Below are 9,755 nucleotides of genomic sequence, written 5' to 3'. Positions count from 1 at the left end.
TTATTATTACTGTTATATATATTTACAAACTAGGCTAATATTAAGATAACAATGCTTTGATTGACAACTTTCTTAAGCAATATCACTCCATGTACTGTTCATTAAACTCCTTCCCATGTGCCTTTTATATTTTTGTAAAGCTTTTAAAGAAATATACAAGCAGACAAAACTTTCGATAACTTGTCATCTTAAAAGGATCTCTGTTGAACCTCTTGAATATCGAAACTTCCCGTCGTCCACTTTGTTACTTTACTCAGTTTGGAAATTAATAATTATTGTTATGAAATATTATTGTCACAGTGGCTATGGCCTCCCCCGTTTCTTGTCCTCTTGCCATCCTTTCCAACCATTGGGGACAGAAAATGAGGACCAAATTTCTTTTCTTCTTGGATTTTTGAGTCGTGGCTAAAGGGGCTTCTGACACAGAAACCTTCCAGTTTATTCAAGTTTTTCTCCGTCATACACTTTTTCCTTCCATCTCATGCTGTGAGGAGAACCGACATTCCAGAACACTGCTCTTCTCTCTTGAAAGAAAACGTTCCTCTAGTAAGATGATCTTGTGTTACGTCTCCCGCTTGTAGGCTAACGTCACCCCCCGGGACGCCTTCTTCAATAGTCTAATCTGGCGGTAATTGCAAAACATATTAGATAACTGGGAACGGGTGGTTTTTTTTTCATTTAGGCAGAAAAATGGAGCACTTTAAGGATTACCAGTACAGTGTATACTAAATGACACTATCAATAGATAAAAGTGTTGAGAGAAACGGTAACTTAATAATAATACATTTGTCAGTGCATCTTACTCTATATACAGAAAGAACATGAAACTTTTGGGCATTAGGAAGATGAAAGTGGAAAGTTGCTGGGTGCTCCACTATTTTTGTTTTGACATTGCATTGTCTAAAGATGGCTAAATTGAAAAATCAACACATTTCAAGAACTCCGATGCAAGATATTGCAAAAGGGTTATTTGAGTACAAGAACTCCTACAAAACGTGTACTGTACTTCAGTATAAAGTTAAAAAAAAATATTTAGTGCTTATCATATCGTGTGGAGATGACTGATATTTTTTCAGTATCGCCTGGTAGTAGCAAACACAAATTCACTTTGAAAAACGGACCAGTATCTTTTACTAGTTTTTCTGCTATGACATGAAAGAAAATATAATCAACATCTCTTACCCTGTCGATGGGAATTACCTGGAGGGAATGGCCACGGCTAGACCAGAAATCTAATGACAAGACCTACGTTTGAAACTGCGCATGGGATGAATGTACAGATTAATCACAATCCATATAACACCTGGAACCGATTCCCAATTCCTATTCGAGTTACCAATAAAGGTCAGTGACTAAAGACATAGACCAGTTCACAAGAGAATTCCCGGACCATAAATTTATTTATAATGTTCAAGTTTTTAGTACAGGAATTTGCCCTTAGCTTAGATACGGAGAAAGTAAATGCTATATTTTTTTTCCTCTTTGGTAAGTTGATTTTATGTATCTCATAACTTTCTGTGACAAGTGCTTCGTAAAAAGGGAATCCCAAATAGCCCAAATCATACGGGATACGATTTTAAATTTGAAGTCTTAGATGTGTTTTTGGATACAAATTTTCATAAAACAAGGGGAAGTTTTTTCCTAGATGCATTTAATAAATTTGATGATGTTTTAAGACATTTTTAAAATTGTAGGTAAATATCACTGGCTTATCCAAATGGTGACTGTAGCCTATGTATTTTACCTTAAAGTGAATCTAAAAGCGTTCAAAATCAAAAGATTACAGAAATTCCCTCTTGTAAACATTCCGTTCGGTCTATGGCGGCCAGAGTAACAGTTGTTTTCTTCGCCTATGCCATCACCCACTCTCCCTTTGTCATTAACACGAATAGAAAAAGCAATCCGGAGCCAATTTTGCACTATAACCATTTCTGAGAATTCAGGTCGAGAGATAAATAGGGAATATAAAAGGCTTATGATAAAGAAATGAGTATGAAACCAAACCTAAGAGTGAAAATCAGCCTAGGTTAGAATAAAAATAAAAAATCCAAATCTTAACGTACAACTAACTATAATGAAATATACCAAGGTACAAAGTAAATCGGTATTCTACGAACCTCTTGAGAAGGCTAGATTTGAAAGTTAGAAATTCACTGTGGAGAAGCAAAGAGATCTATAAAAAAATATTCATGTCTCCTCTAGTGAAGTATCATTTATCTTGAATCATGTCATATTCCCCGACCCGTTTTTTTTTTTCTCTCTTAAGAAACCATTAACAGAAACAGTTTTGTGTAGGAAAGATACAAGGCTTTAAACCTCAAAAAATGTCAAATGAATGGTAATGGTGATACAATAAACCTATATCTTTGCTACGGTCTCATTGTAAATATAATAAATCACAAAAGTCATATCAACAAACAAAATCACTTCAAAAACAGTTGTCATTTTTTACCGTCTGAGAGCGACTTTCGGCTTAGCTTTGAAGAAGTAGAATGACGGGAAAGTTCTTTTATTTGTTCTGTTTTATGGTTAGAAGAAAGAAGCACTGGGAGGGGGTAGTGGGGAGAGAGAGAGGGTGGGGAGGGGCCAAGAGAAGGGCCTCCATCAGCTCGTCCCCCTCAAACCCCTTTAGGGGGACCTAGCCGTTTCACTGGGAAGGAGAAAATAAATCATTAGAAAACATGTCCATATTTACACAATTTACTAATTTAAATTTCATATTTCTGTATAATGTATTATGTAAATATGATATATACTCAAATGCATGAGTATACAATTATTATATATATATATATATATATATAATATATATATATATATATATATATATATATATATATATATATATATATATATAATATATATATATATATATATATATATATATATATATATATATATATATATATGTGTGTGTGTATATATATGGATGTGCTTATTCATATGCATTCATACATAAGTATTCATGATGCAAGACAAAGTACTGCATATACAGAACAGTGTTGAAAGCTAAATAATTGCTGTTATGTCATTGTGAAATGAAGAAATTTGGTCTCAAAATTGTCAAATTTTTAAAAGTAACTTGTATTTTTCCCAGGTATACAAATTGTAGCCTTTCATCTGTGGAGTATCCTTCTGCACGTGCTGGACTGGCTATGTGCCAACTAAACAAGGGTGGTACTAAGGTGGCGATGAGGGGAGGGGATGCCCATTCTCACCCAACTGACGTTGCCCACTGTCTTTTTGGCTCGTATTCAGAATAAAAAACTAAAGGAAAAAACAAAGCAGGGTGGACGAGGTGAGTTACCTCCAATATGGAAGGTTACAGTTTGTATACCAAGGAAAAATACAAATTTCAAAATTTGGCATTTCTTCCTACAGGGATACAAACTCTATGCCTTTCCTGTATGTAGGCTCTCACTATTATGAGAGGATAGTACCCAAAGGTAGGGCTTAACACCTCTGTGAGGAAGCGGAGTGTTATGTAGAAAAAGGGCACCATTGCTGCTCTGGTGGCACTAATCCAGAGGGCGGGGCAGTGTTACTCTGCTGGCACTACCCTGGAGGGTGGATTGGTGCTTCCTCCTATCCCTGCTCCTCATGTTACAGACTGGAATCACGTTGCACTGATCCTGAAGAACTCTGTCTTCCTCTTTGGAGGCGGGAAACCGATGGTCGGTAGCCTTTGTTATGAATAACAAGCTCTACCTTCCTTTCCACCCTTGTTAGAGAAGGGGAGACAAGGGCTGGCATTCTTGATTAGGTTATTATAATGGGCTTGTATATAATGGGCTTGTGGTGTCACTTAACCTGTACTCATTCGGATCAAGCTTGTACTCTGGCATCCCTCAAGTAGAATGAGGTGAAGATAGTCTGTGTTGGGCTGAGTTCTTCTTCTGGAAGGTGAGAGAGGGCCAGACTCCCCTAATGTCATGAGTTTATGGGTGGATTGGAGGGTCCTCCGCACTATCAGGGGACACGTAGGTTTTGGAGATTACCTCCCATAGCCAGAAGGATATGACGTTTGTATACCTTGCAGGCTCCCGTACTCGTGAAAAGATGTTGCACTCTGGTCCGACATTCTTTGTCCTCCTCAGGTAACACGTAGGGCATGAACTGGGCATAGCAACATTAGTGAATTATCAAAGGGAAAGTATAAAAAACACTCAAATCTTGAGTTTTGACCTGAGAAATACATGTCTTGATCACAAAATTTTGGGATGAAAGAGAATGAGAGACAGCCAAAAGAAGGGGTTCCTAGACAACTCTTTCTAGTGCTAATTGGTACTAATGAAAGAGGAAAACACTTTAAACCTTGGGAATGTATAGCTTCAGATAGAAATGAAAAGCACTGGTGGACAAAGCAGTATCCCATCCAGATCTCCACTGTAGATTGATATGGGAGAATGAGGAAACTCTTATTCTCTTATCAAAAGAGACAAGAGCTACCATACAAACTGTGGAACAATGAATGAGAATGATGTCTACCCTACCAAATCCGGTGTGGTGCGACAAGCCAAAAGACTTTCCCAGTCATATGCTGAGGCTGGTAAAAAACAGTCTAAGGATAAAGACTGCCTGACAATGGAAGAGAGTCCTGAAAAATACTTTGTTGCACTAAGGGCACAAGCTGGAAGTTAAAGCACTAAAAGACAGACATACAAGGAAGGGCTGATTAGATAAAAGCAGTGGTTCTCAATCTTTTTGTTGTAATTAATTAGCACACCCTTCTTCACTCCCAAATTGCATGAATTATTTCAAGCTGAAGTTCCCCTACACACACACACATATGTGTGTGTGTGTGTGACGAGGCAATTCAACTCTTAAACATTTTTTTTTTTTTTTGCAAATGTTCACTGAGATGATCTGCCAAGACAAACTCAGACATCACCAAAAAGGAGGGATAACCTAAGTTTGACAATCCACCGAGATAAAGATTGTAAAGGGAAAGTCTGTGACCTGCTGGGTATAAGCTCTGAGAAAAGGAATTCCCTCTTCTATGATACTAACCATAGAAGACGTTCCCCCTTTCCCCTTGAAGCCTGTTCACCTAAAAACTAAGGGTACATAAATTCCTTGCTACTCTGCAAGAAAAGTCAATCTCTCAGGAGCTGCTAGAAAATTCCAGTGTAAAGTTGCAGGAATATCACTGCTCAAAAAAAAAAAGCAAATGCAGCTGAAACAGGAAGTGTCACTCTTGCACGATTAGACAGTGAGACACCCCCTCTGTTGAGTTGCAAACTGAAGAAATACTTTGTACATAACTCTACAAAGAACAAATTAGGGAGAATGAAAAAGCACAATAGTGTTCCCAATGGCATTTTTGCAGTTATCCCACCACTGGGTCATTGATGCACCTGCACTGCTAAAGGAAGTAAAATTTGAGACATTACTCACCTTTGCCTGAAACCAATGAGTTGAACTGGTGGTGTACCACTCTCATCCACCCAATGGCAGCAACCCAAGACTCTCAACCATTCTGAAAATCTGCACTCATTAAACATGAAAAATCTGCAAATTCAATGACGCTGACTACCAGACAAGGTGGTCAAAAAGCACACACCTGAAACAAAAACTCACCCCAGGTGTGCCCCCACAATTGAGATGGTTATGACACATAAGCAATTCAACAGACAGAGGATAAGGAAACCCTTACAAATGGTTTCTGCTCCCCCCAACAAAAAAAACTAAAATAAAGGCAAAAGCATCCTTAATGCTCACTTAAAAGGGGATGTGGCACGGAGAAGTCTGAATCAGCACTTCAGTGCTGTATCAAACACACAAACAAACATGACAGGTTTGTACAATTGATACAAAATGTCTTGTGGTGACAGAAGACCTAGGACCACCTGCCAAAACTGAAAAGGTTGTTTCTGCTGGAACAGGAACCATGCCAATATTGCCTAAGCTCTTTAACATGAAAGTCCATCTAAAGGGCACTCTGCTGCCAAGGTCAGTAAGCTCAGGTACTTTACTTGTTGCTTAGAGATGAGGTTGGACTTCACTTAACTGATTGCAAACCCTGCTGTGATGAAAATGTGACAAGGTGATCAATATCTATAGGAGTCACACCAGTAAAGGCACTACAACACTCTAATTTGAGGATATTGTGATTATTAAATACCCTGAAAAGATTCCAACCTGAGCTAAAGGCATAAAGTATGTGATATTCCTGGGAAAAGGCTGCTGCCAGCCAGATACAGTATCATGATCTGGTAGACTATTCCACCTCAGGTAAAGTCAAGGTACTACCCAGAGTTAGAAGAATGGGGACTCAAAAGTATATACTTGTCCTTCATTCCTCATGAAAATAAGTATCTCCTTTCTATGATGGGTTACTGAGCCATACCCATCAAAAGACTAGCAAAAACATGTTGGTGACACAAACTTGATTGGGAAGAGGTAAAAAATCAGTCTCTAACCCATGGTCATGTCCCCTAACAGGGAACTTGACCATTAGACCAGGAAACTTATATAAAAGGACTTCTAATGGTGCTTTTCTCCAAAATCACTTCCACCTCAGTCAGCAAAGCTGAAACATAAGTGAATCCAGAGAAAGAAGAGAAATTTGTTCTGTTTATTAAGGAGGGAAGGAGAGTGTCTTAATGAAGAAGCCTTTAGCTATTCTGAAGACCTGCTAAGAAAATGGACTTGCCTCCTGCACATTCCACTACAGGCAATAGAGAGTACTCTCCATCACAGCATCAGAGGGGAATAGCCATTCTCAGATAACCCCCTCCCCCAACCTTTTTTCCCCTGTATTTTTGAGACCTGTGTGAATCTGGAGAAAGATACTTGTTTGGTGTATTAAGGATGGGAGGAGAAACTCTAAATGCATAAGTCTAGCTGTTCTAAAGAATTGCTGAGACAATAGTTTGGCTTCCTGCACCTGCCACTATAGGCTCGAGAGGGGAATAGCTATTCTTGGCTATTCCCCACCCCCCAAATCTTCCTTCCTCTTTATTCAAAACCTGGCACTTTTAAGGCAAACAGTAAAAATGAGCAACTGTTTTACTTGAGCGAGAAGGATGGGCTTCATGTCTAGCATTGAACAATTCCAAAGCTAGAAATGAATTATAATCAAAAGTTCTTTTGAGAACTTCTTTTGAGAAAGGACAGAGAAAGACAAACTATCTTCCAAACAAGGAGCCAATTCTGTCCAATGGACAAGATGCCTGACATGTCATAGACCGTTGAGAGCAATAACCATAGGTTAAATCATTAAACAATTTAGAGGAAAGCCATAGAAATGGTCTCCAACAATTCAAATATTACTGCAGTGAACATACACTGCTCTGACATCTCTAGGTGGTGAACACCTCTGGCATGAAAATGATCGGGGAAGAAATTTACTCGAACCGCTGTAGACATAGATGCTTCCTGATCCACAGAGGTTGGCATTAATCTCTCCAAGCACCAACAGTAACTGCAAGTATGGAATGAGCCCAGGAAGCAACTTTGAGCACAGTCACCACCCTACTTACGAACATTCAGAGGTGCAAATAGACAGGGTCCCTTTGCCACCCTCAAGTTCAAATTTTTCTCTTTGCACCTATTCTGCTAGTCAGAATTTTTGCAAGGAAGAAAACATGAGGAAGAAGAATCTGTTCCTTTAATCCTTTCCCTGATCCTTTAACCCTTTCCCTGATTATCCAGAGTATTCTCGTGATTAACTGCCATATATTCTTCTTAAAATCACGAGAATACTCAATCATACTTGTAAAATATTCCTACTCATTTGTGTCTTCCCATTTTAACTCATTCTTTGATGAATTCCCATTTTCTTTATCACTTCTCCCCATAGGAAATGTTTAGTACCCATAGGAAACATTTAGTATGTATTTCTGTCAATAGATGGCAGTGCATTGTTTACTCTGTGAACTTCCAATGTCAGATGCTGCTCCTGCAAAATTCTCTCAAGTTCGTAAGTTTCAAAGCATGGAAAAAATACTAAATTTTGAATGTTGCATGAATCAAAATCTAATTTTCTAATTTTACCTTTCTGACATCCAGAGTAATTCTTTATAATACTGCATGATTTAAAAATACAGTGAAAACAGTATAATATATGACTCCTGAGTTAACTCAGGAATGCAAACATCGATGAAAAGTATGCACAACATATTAAAAACCAACTTATGCACAATTCAAGATACAAATGGCCATCCAGAACGTAACTCATTTGCAAGTGAGGTAGTGACTGCGCACCCAAAGGTCAACTCTGTATATGAGACCAAGGGCATGAAGGAAGCCATAGTTGCCTCCTAGGATATTTCTCTCATGATGAGGGTAAGAATTGCCACTCCTCCCTCAACCACAGGAGGGAACACATCAGAACTGTTTCCTAGGGCATTCTAAACTCCATACCAAACCAGATAAGTCTTGTCAGAAAAGGTACAAGCAGCAGCAGAATCACTGTCAGTACCTGGTTTTGACTTAAAACACTGCCACCTCCTTGTGCAGTACTTAGTAAAACTGAGATAGAAATAATTTAAAAAGCCCTGGCACTAATTCTCAAACTCCCCTACCTGCTGTGCTCACGAGAGGTGGAAGAGTTAAAAGTACACTCCTTGGAGAGGGATTGCTCGGACAACGCGCTCCAGAGAGCACAAATGTTGTGTGCATGGAAACAATGCAGGTTCACCCCAAAAACTTCCGGAAGCAGCCTGGGAAGGAGAACCTTTCCCGCCAGTGCAAAACTGATCCATAGACTTGGGTACACCACTAGTACTGGCTGTGTTGACCATGCATTGAGTGGGTTATGCGCACCCCTCTCTGTGCAACCCCAAGGAGAAAAGTCGCTCTGCTCACCTGTCCGACCATGGATAGATTGTGAAAGCAAAATACCCCGTTGGCTGCAGTAAAATCCAATCTGCAGACTGGATACACAACTACAAAACAGGCCATGCAAACCCCTCACTGAGCAGTAATCATGGGGAGAGGAGGGATGACTTATGCACCAGGTGAACAGTCTCAGTTTGGTGAGAGACATGACAAGTAGATCCAAGGTCAAAGTCAGCTGGCACCACATTGCTAACCCTACCTTGGGAAAACTGACACTATGGTGACCATGCACCCCTACCCTTTCCCAAGGGGGAGAGCACACAGAAGAAGATTATAAAGATTTCTTATGGGAAGACTAGACTTCCCTCTGTCGATGTCCAGCTGTGCTTGGGGAAAAGAGAGGGGGTCAAAGGTAGAGAATGATGACAAGGAGGAGGAAGACCTCTATGGCTACCTTACCCTTCCATCCACTGTTCCTACTTGCATCAGACCACAGGGCTGGTCTAGTCAGGAACCACAGAATAAGTCACACCTATTGGAGGAAGCTTACCAGGAAGGACTACTACAACCGAAAAACCCTGAATAATGCAGCAGTCCATATATCCAAGACTATTGTAACCATGAGTGACAACCTCTAGAGATCATGAGTGCCTCATGGACAACTGAAAAGTGAATAATATTAGTCAGAGAAAGACATGGCTGTCGATGAAGACTTCATTAGAAGCTATGTTCCAGGCAAAAAAGATTCCAAATTAGACCTCGGCCTAAGATGTAGTTGCCATTGTGTGCTCTCCATCGAGACGAGAACCAACTAGCACTTTAACATAACATAACAAAAAGTCACATAAATAGCACTAAAGATTAATAAATAAAAAAATCCATGCCAAAGGAAACAGTCAGCACATGTGAAATGTCTGAGGGTAAGAAACACGTCTTAAACATATTGTGGCCGGAAGGACACCGGGTAACAT

At 39.4% G+C, this 9,755-nt stretch overlaps 1 long non-coding RNA gene across 1 annotated transcript in view; it reads right to left on the bottom strand.

Moving 5' to 3' along the window:
- Positions 1-391: 391 nt before the first annotated feature.
- The window catches only part of LOC136833705 (uncharacterized), a 41,522-nt gene continuing 32,158 nt past the window's right edge, over positions 392-9,755 (bottom strand). The window contains exon 2 of the long non-coding RNA XR_010851572.1: positions 392-617. This is a non-coding gene — a long non-coding RNA (uncharacterized lncRNA). The remainder of the gene's footprint in view (positions 618-9,755) is intronic.

This window comes from Macrobrachium rosenbergii, chromosome 52 (genome assembly GCF_040412425.1).
Source record: "Macrobrachium rosenbergii isolate ZJJX-2024 chromosome 52, ASM4041242v1, whole genome shotgun sequence".
NCBI classification, from domain to species: Eukaryota; Metazoa; Arthropoda; class Malacostraca; order Decapoda; family Palaemonidae; genus Macrobrachium; species Macrobrachium rosenbergii.
This window is presented reverse-complemented; position numbering and strand designations above follow the sequence as displayed.